The 14,692-nt window shown below is 56.7% G+C and overlaps 1 pseudogene; it reads right to left on the minus strand.

Annotated features, from left to right (window-relative positions):
- Window positions 1–778: 778 nt before the first annotated feature.
- On the minus strand, window positions 779–5,156 carry LOC144582805 (uncharacterized; annotated as a pseudogene).
- Between the last annotated feature and the right edge of the window lie 9,536 nt (window positions 5,157–14,692).

Here is a 14,692-nt window from a genome sequence, read left to right on the forward strand (position 1 = left end):
CCTGAGATGGTGCTGTCTATAAACCAGGAAGTGAGTCCTCTCTGAACACGGACCGAGCTGGTGCCTTGATCTTGAACTTGCAGCCTCGAGAGTGCATGCGAGTGCAGCGCCACCTCTGAGCTGCTGCTCTGGTCTCACTGCCTATGGGGAGACCTGCCTCACAAGGAGGGGCCCCTGTGCTGCTGCTATGCACGGCTGCTTCAATAAAAGCTCCTGTCCAACACCACTGGCTCGCCCTTGAGTTCCTCCCTGGGTGATGCCAAGTGCCCTCCTGCCCTGAGCCCAGTGCTCGAGCCTGCCTGTCCTCCCTGATCGGCCAGGGACCCCACCCCGCCGTGTGCAGTTCTTGGTGATACAGGACAGAGGGGCCCTTGCAGGCTGTGCCTGTGGCTGGGTCCCCAGGGGGAAGGCGGCACCCCTGGGCCCGCAGCCTCCTACCTTGAACTCCAGGCCACATTGTGGGCCCCCTGGCACTGCACCTGCACCTCAGGCAGAGATGGAGGGAAGGCTGGAAGAGGAGGAGGAGGGTGGATGTCCCTGGAGGTTGGAGTCCCTCTACAGCCATTCGTTTGTGTGCTCCTTTGTTCATTCGTGGAACCATCCAAGACCCATTTCCTGGCCGTCCACTAGGCCCTGTCCAGGCACGTGAATGGCCATGAATGTGACCCACACATTTAGGGGTCTTTTGGCTGTTAGAGTCGGGCACATAGTAGCCACTGAGCCTGTATGTCCTCATTCTCTGCAGGCTGATGAGGATGAAGGGGGACTCCTCCTGGCATCACTCCCCTGTTAATTCAGCCAACGTCTGTAGAATCTTGATCAGCCAGGAGCTGGGCAGTGCGATGGACACCCAGACGCCGGGGTCCAGGCTCACAGAAAGCATCGCAGAACCAGACAGCAGGCCCTCAACATGCTGCTGGCAAACCACAGCCTGGTTTCAGAGTTTCGGGGACTGTGCCATTGCCTCATTCTACAGCTGAGGCATGAGGCCCCTAGGGGGTTCGTGGCCTCCCAGCCCCAGCAGCCACCCCCACCTGCACCTAAGGGGCTGGAGCTGCTGAGCCTGGGGAGGGGGGTCAAGAGGGCTCCCCATGGCCCTCCATGTCTGTTTCCTGCACCAGATGGGGGCACCATGCCCCGCCCCAGGGGTGAGGCTACTCTCCTGCCTTTTATCCCCGAGCTGGGAGGGGTGGGAGATAAGCTTCAACGGCATTTCGCTGTAAATGCACCTTGAAAAGCCGGCAAGCCAGCGCTGCTGCCTGGTATTTGTATTGCTGGAGTGATAGATAAGGGATGGGGTGGGCAATGTGATGGCCAGGCCAGGTCAGCCCTGCAGTCCTGGCCTCCAGATAAATGCGTCACCTATTAGCATGGCCCTGGAACAGGGGAGTTGCCTTCTGTGATGACCTGGGCCTGTCTCCACCTTCCCTGCAGACAAGCCCTTGCTGGCCTGGCTGGGGGGCATCCTGATGGTGGGTGCTGTCTGCCCCCGGGCCAGGCTGCACTGGGTGGGAAGGGCACAGATTCGGGCCTTGCCTGGGTACCTGGGAGGTAGAGGGCCTGAGGCTTTCTTGGTGGGAGGAAGGACAAAGCCCCCATCTTCCCTCCACATGGTCTCAATTCTACTCACCCTATTTTATGTTATCATACTTTTTTTTTAAGACAGAGTCTCGCTGTCACCCAGGTTGAAGTGCAGCGGCCCGATCTTGGCTCACTGCAACCTCCACCTCCCGGGTTCAGGGGATTCTTCCACCTCAGCCTCCTGAGTAGCTGGGATTATAGGTGCTTGCCACCTAGCCCGGATAATTTTTGCATTTTAGTACAGATGGGGTTTCACCATGTTGGCCAGGCTGGTCTTGAACTCCAGACCTTGTGATCCCCCCACCTTGGCCTCTCAAAGTGCTGGGATTACAGGCATGAGCCACTGAGCCGGGCCCATGATTTGTTTGTATGGATTCCTGGGGTCTAGATACAGTTTTGTGCACGGAGAAGTTGCCTTGTGGTGAGGGCAGGGCCTCCGGTGTGTCTGTGGAAGTGCGATGCACGTGGCACCCCTAAGCAGCCACCCGCCCTCTCTGCCCCCCACCCTGCACGCCCCCATTGTCCATCCGTCCACACTCTCGTGAGCACATGTGACTCAGCTCCCTCTTATGCGTGAGAACCTGCAGTATTTGTCTTTCTGTGTCTGAGTTGTTTCACTGAAGATAACGTAGGCATCCTCTTTTAAAAATTACTTTTTGATAACACAGGAACTGCACGGAGGCCCCCCACCCGCCTGCGAAGCACTAAATGCGGCAAATAAGACCAAAGTCTCCTTTTATTGTCGCGCCTCGTCCCCTCCCTGGGAGCCTCTGCTTGGGGTGCGCTGCGGCCATCTCAAGGTGAACGCTCAGTGCCATTTTGTACCTTTGCAAGTCTGTGCCGCCATCACTGTGATCTGATTCCAATGCATTTCATCACCTCAGGGAGCACCTGTACCTGTCAGCAGTCACTTCGCTAGCATCTCTGCCTCTATGGATGTGCCTATTCGACATTTCATGAAAATAGAACCCTAGAGTACTGGCCCCTTCATGTCTGAGCTCTTTTTCTGAGCACCATGTTCTTAAGGCTCAGCCGGGCCTCACTCCTTTTCCTGGCTGAATAATATTCCTGGACATGGCTGGACCACATTCATCAGCTGAGGGATGCTTGGTGGTCTCACTTTCTGCTGGTGTGAATGAACATGGTGTGAAGATTTTGGTTGAACACTTGCCCTTAGTCCTCTTGGGTGGAATTGATGGGGCTTATGGTAACCCTAAATTTAACTTTTTTTTTTTTTGAGACAGAATTTTGCTCGTCATCCAGGCTGGAGTGCAGTGGCACTATCTGGGCTCACCACAACCTCCGCCTCCTGGATTCAAGTGATTCTCCTGTCTCAGCCTCTCAAGTAGCTGGGACTACAGGCATGCGCTACCACACCCAGCTAATTTTTGTATTTTTAGTAGTGATGGGGTTTCACCATATTAGTCAGGCTGCTCTTGAACTCCTGGCCTCAGGTGATCCACCTGCCTTAGCCTCACAAAGTATTAGGATTATAGGCGTGAGCCACTGTGCCCGGTCAATGCATTATTTTTAAGAAATCTAAGTTAATGGGAAAAATTCACAATGAACCAAATATCTACGTTTCATGGAAAGACAGGCTTAGGGTGAGCAGGCGAGGGCCTCATGGGGCTGTGGGAGTTGGGGGGTGGGATCTGCTCCAGGGCCCTGAGATGTGGCAGGAGCTGGGCCTGGTAGGGAAACCTGGGCATGGTGCTAGCATCTCCTGCCTCTGTCCTGTGAGGGTTTGCTCTGCCTCCTCAGATTGCTCTAAAGGTGTGGCACAGCGGCACACAGGGCCCAGGCTGGGGTGGGTAGGCCCCTGGGTGGGCCCCTCCCTGAGACCTACATCCGCCACTGAGGCGGGGACAGCCGGCAGCCTCCTCAGAGCCTTGGGGTCTGATCCTCCTGGATCAGCCCAGAGATGCAGACTGGAGTCCCCTGCGGATGCTCCTCTCCCTGTCCAGCCAGCTCCTGGGCACTCAAGCATTCCTCTGCCGGGAAGCCCTCCATGACTGTAGGGAGGTCAGGCCTTTCTCGCACAGGCCTGTCTGATGCGCGTCTTGGGTAGAGACTGTGTGTTGGCTTGGGGGTCTTCAGCATGCCACCTCCTTGAGGCAGGAAGGGTTTGCCCGTTCACTGCTGAGTCCTGCCCCCTGCCTGGCACATGGTGGGTACTTCATAAACATTTCTTCCTTTCTACCGTTCACTGCTGAGTCCTGCCCCCTGCCTGGCACATGGTGGGTACTTCATAAACATTTCTTCCTTTCTATTTCTCTGAGACAGGATCTTGCTCTGTTGCCCAGGCTGGAGTGCAGTGGCATGATCATAGCTCGCTGCAGCCTTGAACCCCTGGGCTCAGGTGATCTTCCTGCCTCAGCCTCCTGAATAGCTGGGACCATAGGTACACGCCACCAGGCCTGGCTAAATTTTTAAAAATGTTTTGTAGAGATGGGGTTCACTTTGCTGCCCAAGCTGATCTCGAACTCCTGGGCTGAAGCGATCTTCCTGCCTTGGCCTCCCAAACTGCTGGGATTACAAGTGTGAGCCACTGAGCCTGGCCCCGCTGGGCTATGTCTTACACAGAAAACTCGAGCACTTCAGAGAAAGCCAAAAGGCTCCTCTGAGCTGAGACGAGGTGACCCCTGGGTGGTGAGAACTGTGGAGTGGCTGTTTCCTAAAGAGCCTACAGACCTGTTTACTCTGATTAAGCTATTTGTGCCTATTTCTTTGTTAAAAACTATGACAATTAGGGAACCTGTGGAGTGGTGACCCTGTGTGTGGAATTGGGGGACTGGCTGGGGGCAGAGGGGTCTTCCCAAGGCCAAGTCCTGGTTGGGCTCTTGCCTGGGTTGTGTGGGGTGGAGGCTCTGGGGAGCCGGGCAGAGGTGCCTGGGGGTGAACCCCTGGGTGCCTTGGGCCATTTCGACCTCTCTGGCCTCATCTTCCTTTTTGGGAAAGTGGGGCTGCTCCTGGTGTGTGTGTCTGTCCTAGAAGATGTGGTTATATGAGAGGGGCTCTGTGTCAGGGACCCCGGGCTGTGCCGCTCTCTGCGGGTCCTAGCAGCACTCCTGAGATGGCTCTTATTTCGTCGCCATTTCCCAGGGCAGTGCCAGCCTTGGCAGACGGGCCAAACAGAGGCGGGATGACAGCTTAGGACAGCGGGGCTGGGTCAGTGATGGCCACCTGGAGCCTGGCTAGTGCGTCTGGGCTTCCTCTCTGCTGACTTTGTCCCCTGGCTGGAAACAGCCGTGGCGGCGCTCCCAGACCAGGCGTCTGCACAGAGTGGTCTCAGCTTCCTTCAGCTGTGGAAATTTAATGAGAGGAAAGTGGGACCATAAATCTCTGTCGGTCGGGATAACTTGATCCATGATTTTGGAGGGCAGACCGCAGCGGGGATCAGGAGGTGTGTGTGATGGGAGCGGTACAGGGACTGAGCTGGGCTGTCACAGATAATAAAACTTCGTGGTCCTGTAGCACGAGGAGACTGTCAGACCGAGATGTCGTAACCTGTGCCTCATGGCCAGCAGCCTGGTGTTGGGGAGACACGGTCCATACCGCACAGATCCCGCACACATCATAAAGATACAGTAATGGTCTATGTGTCTTTAAAGAAATACTAGTATTGTTGTTTTAATGAGAAACGAGAGTTGAAAATATTAAGTCAGAATTTTACGGCCTAGAAGAAAGTGAAGTGATGAGGATGTGAGAAGGGAGGCTGGAATATCGGCTGCCGCCCAGGCCAGCGTCCCAGATGGGGATGTGGCGGGGGAGGGGTGCCCAGCTTTGATGAACTTGGCTAGCTCTGGCAGCCTCTGGCAGCCTCTGTGTGAACCCTCTGCTCAGTTAGAAACTTCCTCCTTGGGAAGGGTTTGGAAAGCTGAGATAGAGGACGGGGGCGTTGAGGTTGTCCAAACAGTTGCAGGGCTCAGCAGAGGGGGACACGGCAGGAACAGAGCCTCCAGGAAGCCCGGGCCCCTCCTGGTTTGGGGCAGGAACAGGGAGTGTGGATGAAGACACCAGAGGAGTCGGTTTCACCCCAGCTCTCTCCAGAAGGAAACTCTCCGGGTGCCACATGCTCCTTATCAGATAACAATTTTCTCTGGTTCAGGTTTAAATTTATATGTGACAGATCGGCTTAAATGGCCCTCGGGAATGGGCAATGGAAGGCACCATGGGTGCCCGAGGTGTTGGTGCTGAGGTCCTGGCCTGAGCTGTGCAGCCGAGTGTGGGGCCGAGTCCCCAGACCCCGGGACCAGCTCCTTCCACCCTGGAATCTGCACTGATGAGTGCCTGTGAGACAAGGGAAGGAGTAATCTGAGCGAATTTCTCTTTTTCCCTGGCTGTGGGAAGTTGTGCCCCTTGCCCACTGCTGCACTCTGGGCTGGAGTTGGTGGGAGGCTCGGGGCCTGATGGCTGTTTGCAGCTCTTTCTCGGGGGCCCCTAGGACATGGGCACACCCAGGGCAAGGATCTGCCATGGGTTTGCTCAGGTTGTAAGATGATAATTACTAAAGTGAGAATCCAGGCAATAAAATCAATCATTTTAAGGGAGTTGGTTGAGGGGTGCTCAGTGCATTCACTGTCGTGAGCCCTTACCTGGACCTGGTTCCAAATCGTTTTCCTGCCCCCAAAAGGAGACCCTGTGCCCAGCCTTCCCTGCCTCCCTTGCTCAGCGACACCCCCTGCTTCTGTCCCTGGATTTGCCAGCTGGGTGCTTCGTGTAACTGTGTTCACACCACGTGCGGCGTGGCTGCTTTTCCTGAGCACGATGCTTTCGAGGTTCACCCCGTGATAGCTTGTGTCTGTGCTCTGCTCCCTTTCAGGTCTGGACTGCAGTGACCTGCTCATCCGCTGGTGGGTGGCTGGGTGGCCTCCATGTTCAGCTGGGAAGAGGCCGCTGTGGGAGTCCAGGCATGCTCCTCATGCCTTCAGTCACTGTGGGCGTCTCGGCACACTCCTCCTCCCTTCAGTCACTGTGGGCGTCTGGGCACACTCCTCCTCCCTTCAGTTGCTGTGGGTGTCTAGGCATGCTCCTTCTGCCTTCGGTTCTTGTAGGTATTTTGCCCAGACTCTGAGACACGTTTTCTCTCCCTCAGAGGAGCGCCTGTTGAAGAATCACGACCTCCGTTGAGCACTTGCCTGGTCACAAACATTTTGCTGAGGAGTTCACAAGTTCATATAAGGGCACACTTCATCTTGAGTGTCCAGTTGAACCAGTTTTGACACACAGGGACAGTCATGTGACCCGAGATCACAACAGAGGACGTTCCGGTGGTTACGGGCTCCTGGGTGCCTCTTCGTCGTGAGCGTCACCCCATGCCCTGCTTTCTGTTGCAGGAGATGAATTCTCTTCCAGGACTTTGTACACATGGAGCCACATGGGGCAGGAGGTGGGGCTTGACCCTAGAGGCAGGGCTCAAATTCTGGACCATATTGAAGACTCGCTGAAACAGGGAAGAGGCACCTCTCCACAAGATGCCCGCCAGTGCCAGCCAGTTTACCGCTGCCAAGGCAACACTTGGGAGTCACCCTTTCCATGGTGATGACTTGGAAGTACCACCTTTTTCTAGAAAATCCAGAATAACCCCCCCGCTTAACTTGCATGTAATTAAAAGCAGGTATGGCCAGGCACGGTGGCTCACGTCTGTAATCCCAGCACTTTGGGAAGCTGAGGCAGGCAGATCATGAGGTCAGGAGTTCAAGACCAGCCTGACCAACATGGTGAAACCTGTCTCTACTAAAAATACAAAATTAGCTAGGCGTGGTGGCACACACCTGTAATCCCAGCTACTCAGGATGTTGAGGCAGGAGAATTGCTTGAACCTGGGAGGTGGAGGTTGTAGTGAGCTGAGATCACACCACTGCACTCTAGCCTAGGCGGCAGAGCGAGACTCCATCTCAAAAAAAAAAAAAAAAAAAAAGCCGGTATGAACATGAATGCAGCACGACCTCTGAGCTGCTGCTCTGGGCTTGCTGCCTGTGGGGGTCCTGCTCACAGGCATGGTCTCTCTGCTGCTGCTGCTGCTGCGTGCAGCCGTTTCAATAAAAGCTGCTGTCCAACGCCACCAGCTCACTCTTGAGATCTTTCCTGGGCGACGCCGAGAGCCCTTGTGGGCTAAGCCCCAATTCTGGGGCTCACCTGCCCTGCCTCCGTGCCCTGTGAGGCTGGTGCCTGACTTGCAGCCAGAACGATGGACTGGAGGCCATGTGTGTGGCACAGGGGCCCCAGCTGGCTCCTTGTGTGTGTGGCACTCTGCTCACCCATTCACCTGCGGTGGCCGTCCAGTCATTTGCAGGTTTTGGCGACTGTGAATGGAGCTGTGATAAACACCTGTGTGCCGGTTTTGTGGGAACCCAGGCATGGATGGCCAGGTCCTGTGGTAAGCGTCTGTGTCAATTCACAGGAAACTGCCCGTCTGCTTCCCAGCCGTGGCCACGCCATGTTCATTCCTGCCAGGGCGGGAGAGTTCCAGCTCCTCCGTGTCTTTCCAGCACTTGGTGTTGTCTGTCCTTTTAATTTTAGCATTTCTTGTTGGTATTAGTCCCAATTTAAAGCTCAGAAAATGGAGGCCCCGAGAGTGAGATGAGCTGTCTGAGCCGCACAGTGGGGAGCGGCAGGGTCAGAACCTGCCCTGAACTTTGGGCTGTGACCTCACCTCTCAGACAGGGCTGGTCTGTGCTGGCCCCTGGGGCCCCAAACAGACTGCAAAGGCCTTCACTTCACGCAGCAACCCCATGCCCTGCTGCCGCTAAAGCCCTCAGTGGCCCCCTGCCTCCAGCCCATCCCTGCCCGTCTCCTGCCCGCTCTAGCCATGCAGGTGCGTTCCTGTCCCTAGGGCCTTCACACAGCTGCTCTGGCCGCCCCTCCCCTGGTTGTATCTTCCCCGTGAGCTGGGAGCAGTACCCCTGGGCCGTGTGCTCACAACTTTCATGCAGAATAATGCATTTGAAATGACAGCAAGTGGCAGGTGACACCTTTCTGTCCTGCTGGAAAGCGAGACGCAGGAGGGCAGAGACCAGGCCTGTCCTTTTGGCCCTGGGAGCTGTGCCTGGCACCTGACTATTGATTTGGGCAGCATGAATGTGGGCGGGAACACCCCTGCCAGCCTCTCTCTGTCTATGGGAGGAAGGCAGGGGTACGCCTCTGGATGAAGGTGTCTGGAGGAGTTATCAGTGGACACTTCAGCCTGTGGGAGAAGCCAGATAAGCAGGTCAGCATTTCTGCCCCGAGACTGGGGGAGACCCCTCTGAAACTTCAATAGTGCCCCCACAGGGTTGTCAGGGACCTCACCTCAAATCTGGGCACTGGGGGTCTTGAGAAAACCTGGATGGTTCCCTGGCCTCCATAAAGCCATGGGAGGTGGGCTCTGGAGCCGGGGTTGGCCATCTGCTACCAGGGGCCAGGCAGGCCAGCGGGCTCTGGGACACCCTCCCTCACCCGGGGGTCACTGCCTGGGCTGAGGCTGAGGTCTGTGTGGTCCGTTACTGTCCACGTTACTTTCCTAGACATGCACAGTTACATAAACGATGATAACACTTCATAAACATTTTTCTAACATACGGAATGTTTGACATGAATTTCAGCTATTTTAAAACTAATAAACAATTGTCAATGTCCTGGCCGTTGGGGAGCAGGGGCTGCAGTGCTTTATGGAAGATCAAAGGCAGGAGAAAAATCTCTTCTTCAGAGAGCGGAAAGGAAAGAAACTCATCCTGTCCCTGACGGCAGAGCCTTCAGAGAGCAGCATGGGCTCAGCCCGTGGGTGGAAGGGCCAGCAGCGTCCGGAGCCAAGCACCCCGTCCTGTAGCCACCCACTGCCGGGGCTCAGCGGGCAGGCAGGGAGATGCCTCGGCACATGAGCATGAGGGGTGTCGGGTGGGGGCCGTATGGGCTCGAGAGCACTGCAAGCTGCCGGACGCTGGCCAGCCGCCCGCCTCAGAGCCACAGCTGGCGCCGGGGAGCTGGCAGCCAAGCACCGTCCTTCCAGAGACGTGGCGCTCCGGGGCACTGGGCCCACGACTGCCGCGGGTTGTCGAGACAGCTGAGGCGAGTCCTCACTACCGGCTGCCTGTGCTGCCTGCTCTCGGCCTCCTAGTGCGTGGTGTGATGTCAGGCTTAGGGGTGGGTGGGGGCCATGTGAGAGGCCTGCGAGGATGGGCACATGGAGGAGAGGGAGTGCGCTATGTGATGTCACCATGGGGCAGTGGTGCAGAGCTACCAGGCCAGGACTCCGCCAGCACAGCCCTGCCGGTGCAGCAGGGGTGCAGGAGTGCAGGGGGGTGCCGGGGGTGGCAGAGCCTGGCCGGGCCCCAGAGCTCTTGTGCAGAGATGCCACTGCTGTTGCCAGGCCCTGGGGGGGCCTCATGAGGGCCTGGTCCCACCCTTCTGGGGTCTGGTGGAGGTGCTGCCCGGATTCCATTGGAAAATGCAGGCAATTCCACGGGAAAGGCCTGGCTGGGGTGGACTGGCAAGGTGGCGCTTCCTTGGCCTCTCCTGTGAGCCTCTCACTCCCCGCCACGACACCAAAAGACTTGGAGCGCAGGATGTTGGTGAAGCGCCGACCCCACCCTGGTGCAGTGCCGAGAACGGCACACCCAGCGTTTGGTGTGACTCCCTCCCCAGCCCAGGCTCAGGAGTTGGTTGTTCATCCTTCTACAGAGGAAGATACTGAGGGTCTGAGGCACACAGTGAGGAGCGGGGGACGACTCATGTCACTGGAGCGGGGGGCGACTCGTGTCACTGAAGATACACTGAAATTCTAAGCCCTGGCACCTGCAAGTGGCCCTTGGTCCCCAGTGACCTTGTGTGGCCATAGGGGCTTTGCAGATGTGGTCACATTGAGATGAAGTTGTGGAGATCTGACCAACATGGCTGGCGTCCTCACAGGAAGCTCGAGTGACAGCAGACCCACGGGGATGCCTTGGAGAGGAGGCGCAGCCCGGGGCGAGGACGCTCAAGGTTCACAAGTAGTAAAAGAAGCCTGCAGGGCACCCTGTGCTCCCAGCATCTCACATCTGCACCCCAAGCAGCCCACACCTGTGTCCCCAGCAGCCCCCACCGGTCACTTCTGAGAACTGCTCTAGGAAACCAGAGCCACCTTACCAGGGAGGGACTGGGAGTTTGTGTCTTCCCACCTGCCCCCCCAGGCAGCCCATAAGCAGTGACTGAGCAGTGTCGGGGTAACACCCAGCCTGGCCTCGGAGTGGGAGAACCTCTGCCGTGCAATTGATGCTCAAGGACTCCGCTCAGGGCCAGACTGAGGCTGGGCACCTCGGGGACCCGATCCTTGCCCAGCCCCTCCTTCCCCCACCCGCCTTTTCACCTGTCTCCTGAAGGCAGCCGCAGTGTGTCACCAGATGCTTGGTCTCAGGCTTTGCTTGTGGAGAACGCAGCGTGACGGAGGTCCCAGCCTGGGTGGACTCAGGTCCCAGCCTGTGGCATGTGTGTTCATGTGACGGAAGTCCCAGCCTGGGTGGACACAGGTCCCAGCCTGTGGCTCGTGTGTTCATTGTGGTGTTCCTGGAGTTGTCATTGCTTTTTAGTCCCAGGCGTTTCCCATCAAGAGGCTGAGCACTCAGTGCCTGCCCTGTAGGGTCGACTCCCAGAGCAGCAGCCGCGTTCTGGAACAGCCTGGCTTTCCTGCTGGGAAACGGGGTGTCCAGGGGTGTGGACTTTGCTTGGGGACAGGATCTGCCTTGAGGCAATGGCTGGTTGCTGAGTGAGGGGTGTTCATGTCACCCTGAGGGCTGGGTTCCTGACCAGGGCCCAGAACGTTCTTTTTACAGAAGTGACCACTCTCACTGTTGGTACCCACCCAGGTCTTAGGTAGCCCCCCTGGCTCAGGGCACCTGTTCCAGCTCCAGACCTCAGTCTAGAGGGAGACACTGTGAAGGGGGTGGTGTGGGCATGGCTGGCCTGCCACCTTTGGTGACGCCAGTGGCCGAGGAGGAGGGAATGGGGTTACCTCTTGGGGGACAAGGGGGACTTGTGCACCTTTAAGCAGTTTTTGGGATGAGTTTTTGGGGTGTGTGCTTTTTGTTTGTTTCTTTAGACGAAGTCTCTCTCTGTGGCAGGCTGGAGTGCAGCGGCTCACTGCAACCTCCACCTGCCTGGTTCAAGCAATTCCCCTGCCTCAGCCTACCGCGTAGCTGGGACTACAGGCACATGACACCAAGCCCAGCTAAGTTTTTTTTTTTGTATTTTTAGTAGAGATGGGGTTTCACCATGTTGGCCAGTCTGGTCTTGAACTCCTGACCTCAGGCCTCCCAAACTGCTGGGATTACAGGCATGAGCCACCGTGCCCAGCCTTGGTGTGTGTTTTTAATACTTTGCAAATGATTTTGTAAAGTAGTTCTCTGGTGGGAGGCCATGGAGGAGGGGAAAGGGCCCAGTCTGAGGCTCCCCAAAAGACGCTGGGGTGTCACTGTGGAGCCAGCCCCTGGGAGATGCCAGGAGGAGGATCTGGACTGGGGCTGCGGGACAGTGGGAGGCCTCACAGTTTACAGTGTGTCCTACCTGAGGCCAGAGGCATAGGGCCCCGCCCGCTGGTCTGAGAGCTCTGCTGGCTGTGCTTGGGTGACTGTCACTGACTGGTTTGCAAAGTTCCATGCCATGTTGGCCAAGGCCGGGGTCAGCTCAGAGAACCTGGGCTGTCAGCAGAGTTCCCAGGCAGAGCTGAGTGCTGACCCGGCACAGCAGGCTTGGCATCTGCTGGGCACTGGATCTGCCGCGGCGTGCCTTGGGCCCCTGGGGGAGGGCCTGGCCCTGGTGTCTGGAGCTGAAGGGGCAACTCTGGGTGCTCCACTCAGCTCTGCCTTGTAGAGGGGCTGGAGGCCTTGGGGGTGTCCTGCAGGCTTTGGGGGCTGCAGAGGCTCCTGCGGTCCATGTCTGAAGGGCTGTGTGGTGCTCCTTCCCAGCTTGTACCCCACACAGCGGTAAGTGCCCTGCCTTCTGCTCCCAGGGTCACCAGCATCCCAGCTTGCTGTGCTGCCCTGTCCACAGTATATAGCCAAGGCCCCCTCCTCTCCTCCAGTTAGTCTTCCTCCCACACCTTTGGGGATCCCCTTACTGAACCCCGCTTTGCTGCAGACTCCCCTGGGCCATTGCTCCCGCTTCCCTTGGCTGGGTCTTAGCTGGGCCTAGGAAAAGAGCTCACACCTCCTCTTCCTTGGGGGCAGGGGGTGGGTAGAGCCCTCCCAGGGAGGGGGAGGGTAGTGAAGACACAGAAAACCCTGCCAGGTGCCTTGTGCCCCTGAGAGGAGGGGGGGTGCCCTGGGGAGGGGTGCTGAGTGCAGGGAGATTCACCTGTGAGGCAGCCTGCAGGCCACCCTGGACCTTCCTCCTTCATGGAGGATACCTGCGGACACTGACGGACTGTGAGGGCTCCACGAGTCTCTTTGAGTCACTGCAGCTCCCATGGGGCCACTCATGTAAACCTATTTTGCAGGAGGCAGATGGATTCTCAGAGAGGCTGAATCATTTGCTCTGGAGCATTCTGCCAGTGGGGCTGAGAGCCAGGGGTGAGTCCAGTCTAGTCTATTCATGATCAGCCCTGGGTGATGGTCAGTCAGGGTCATGGCCAGTTGGGGTTACGGCCAGCCAAGGTCATCGGGTCATGGCCAACCAGGATCAGGGTCAGTTGGGGTCATGGTCAGTCAGCTGGCTGGGGTTGAAGCAAGCCTTCCAAGCCCCCCAGTGGGTTAGGAAGCCCCACCATGGCAGAGAGATGTCCTTGGATCCTGGGGTCCAATGCGCTCTCTGTGCAGGTTGAGGAAATGATGCCCAGAGCAGAGATGGCCCTGCCTCTCGGTAAGTCCACTGTGTGCTGCTGGAGTGGGGCTGGTGGGGCCTCCTATGCCCCACCACGTGTGGTAGCCGGAGAGGAGGAACCATGTGTGGTTCCTGCACGTGTGGGGACTGGAGGGGAAAGTGGGGCTAGCAGAATGGCTTGGACAGGAGGACACCACCCAGGAATGGCCACATGGGTGCTGCTGAAGATTCTAAATCCTGGGAAGGAAATACACACCTGTAATGGCGAAGAAGCAGTCACCCACAGCCCACAGCCCGCTGCCCCAAATCACACGGCGCATATTCCGGAACTCTCTTTCCATGTGGACACATTTACCTCCGTATCTACGTGTCTGTCTGCCTGTCCTCCAGCTATTGCTGCCATCATGGTTTTCTTTCTCTTTCCTCCTTTCACAAAAACGGGGTCATCTTGAGCTGCTGCAGACACTGCTCCCTTCACTTAGCGACATTTCATGGGCGCATTCTTGCATTTTTGAGTCTCACTGTATAATTTTTAAAACTGCATGAAGTTTGGTGGGATCAGTGAGCTGCTATGAGTGGGCACCAGGGCTGGTTTGGAGCAGGCATCTTTATATGGACACCTCCAGGCACATCTCATCTGAGGCTTTGTCTTGGGAAGGCCCCCAGAGCCGAATGTTGGGGGATACACCACACCCATTTCTTTCTTCTTAAACGAGAGCTTGACTCCCCAGTGATGCTGTGCCCATTTCAAAGGCTCTTTACACACCGCGTTTGCCCTGTGGGAGTTTCTTCCCCCGACTTCTGTGGCAGGCCCAAGATGATCTACCTCTACACATTCTCACCACCAAGGGCATCACATATTTTTCAACTTCGCCAATTTCTGGGTAAAGCAGTATCTCATTTTAATCTGAGTTTCTTTTTTTTTTTTTTTTCTGAGACAGAGTTTCGCTCTTGTTACCCAGGCTGGAGTGCAATGGCGTGATCTCGGCTCACCGCAACCTCCGCCTCCTGGGTTCAGGCAATTCTCCTGCCTCAGCCTCCTGAGTAGCTGGGATTACAGGCACGCACCACCATGCCCAGCTAATTTTTTGTATTTTTAGTAGAGACGGAGTTTCACCATGTTGACCAGGATGGTCTCGATCTCTTGACTTTGTGATCCACCCGCCTTGGCCTCCCAAAGTGCTGGGATTACAGGCTTGAGCCACCACGCCCGGCCTAATCTGAGTTTCTTAGATTACTTGTGAAGTTGACCATTTGTCATATTTATCGGTCACTTATATTTCTTTTTTGGTAAATTGCCTTCACATTGTCTGGTGTCTTTTTTCATGATGGGGTTTTCATC

Source organism: Callithrix jacchus, chromosome 5 (assembly GCF_049354715.1).
Source record: "Callithrix jacchus isolate 240 chromosome 5, calJac240_pri, whole genome shotgun sequence".
Taxonomy (NCBI): Eukaryota; Metazoa; Chordata; class Mammalia; order Primates; family Cebidae; genus Callithrix; species Callithrix jacchus.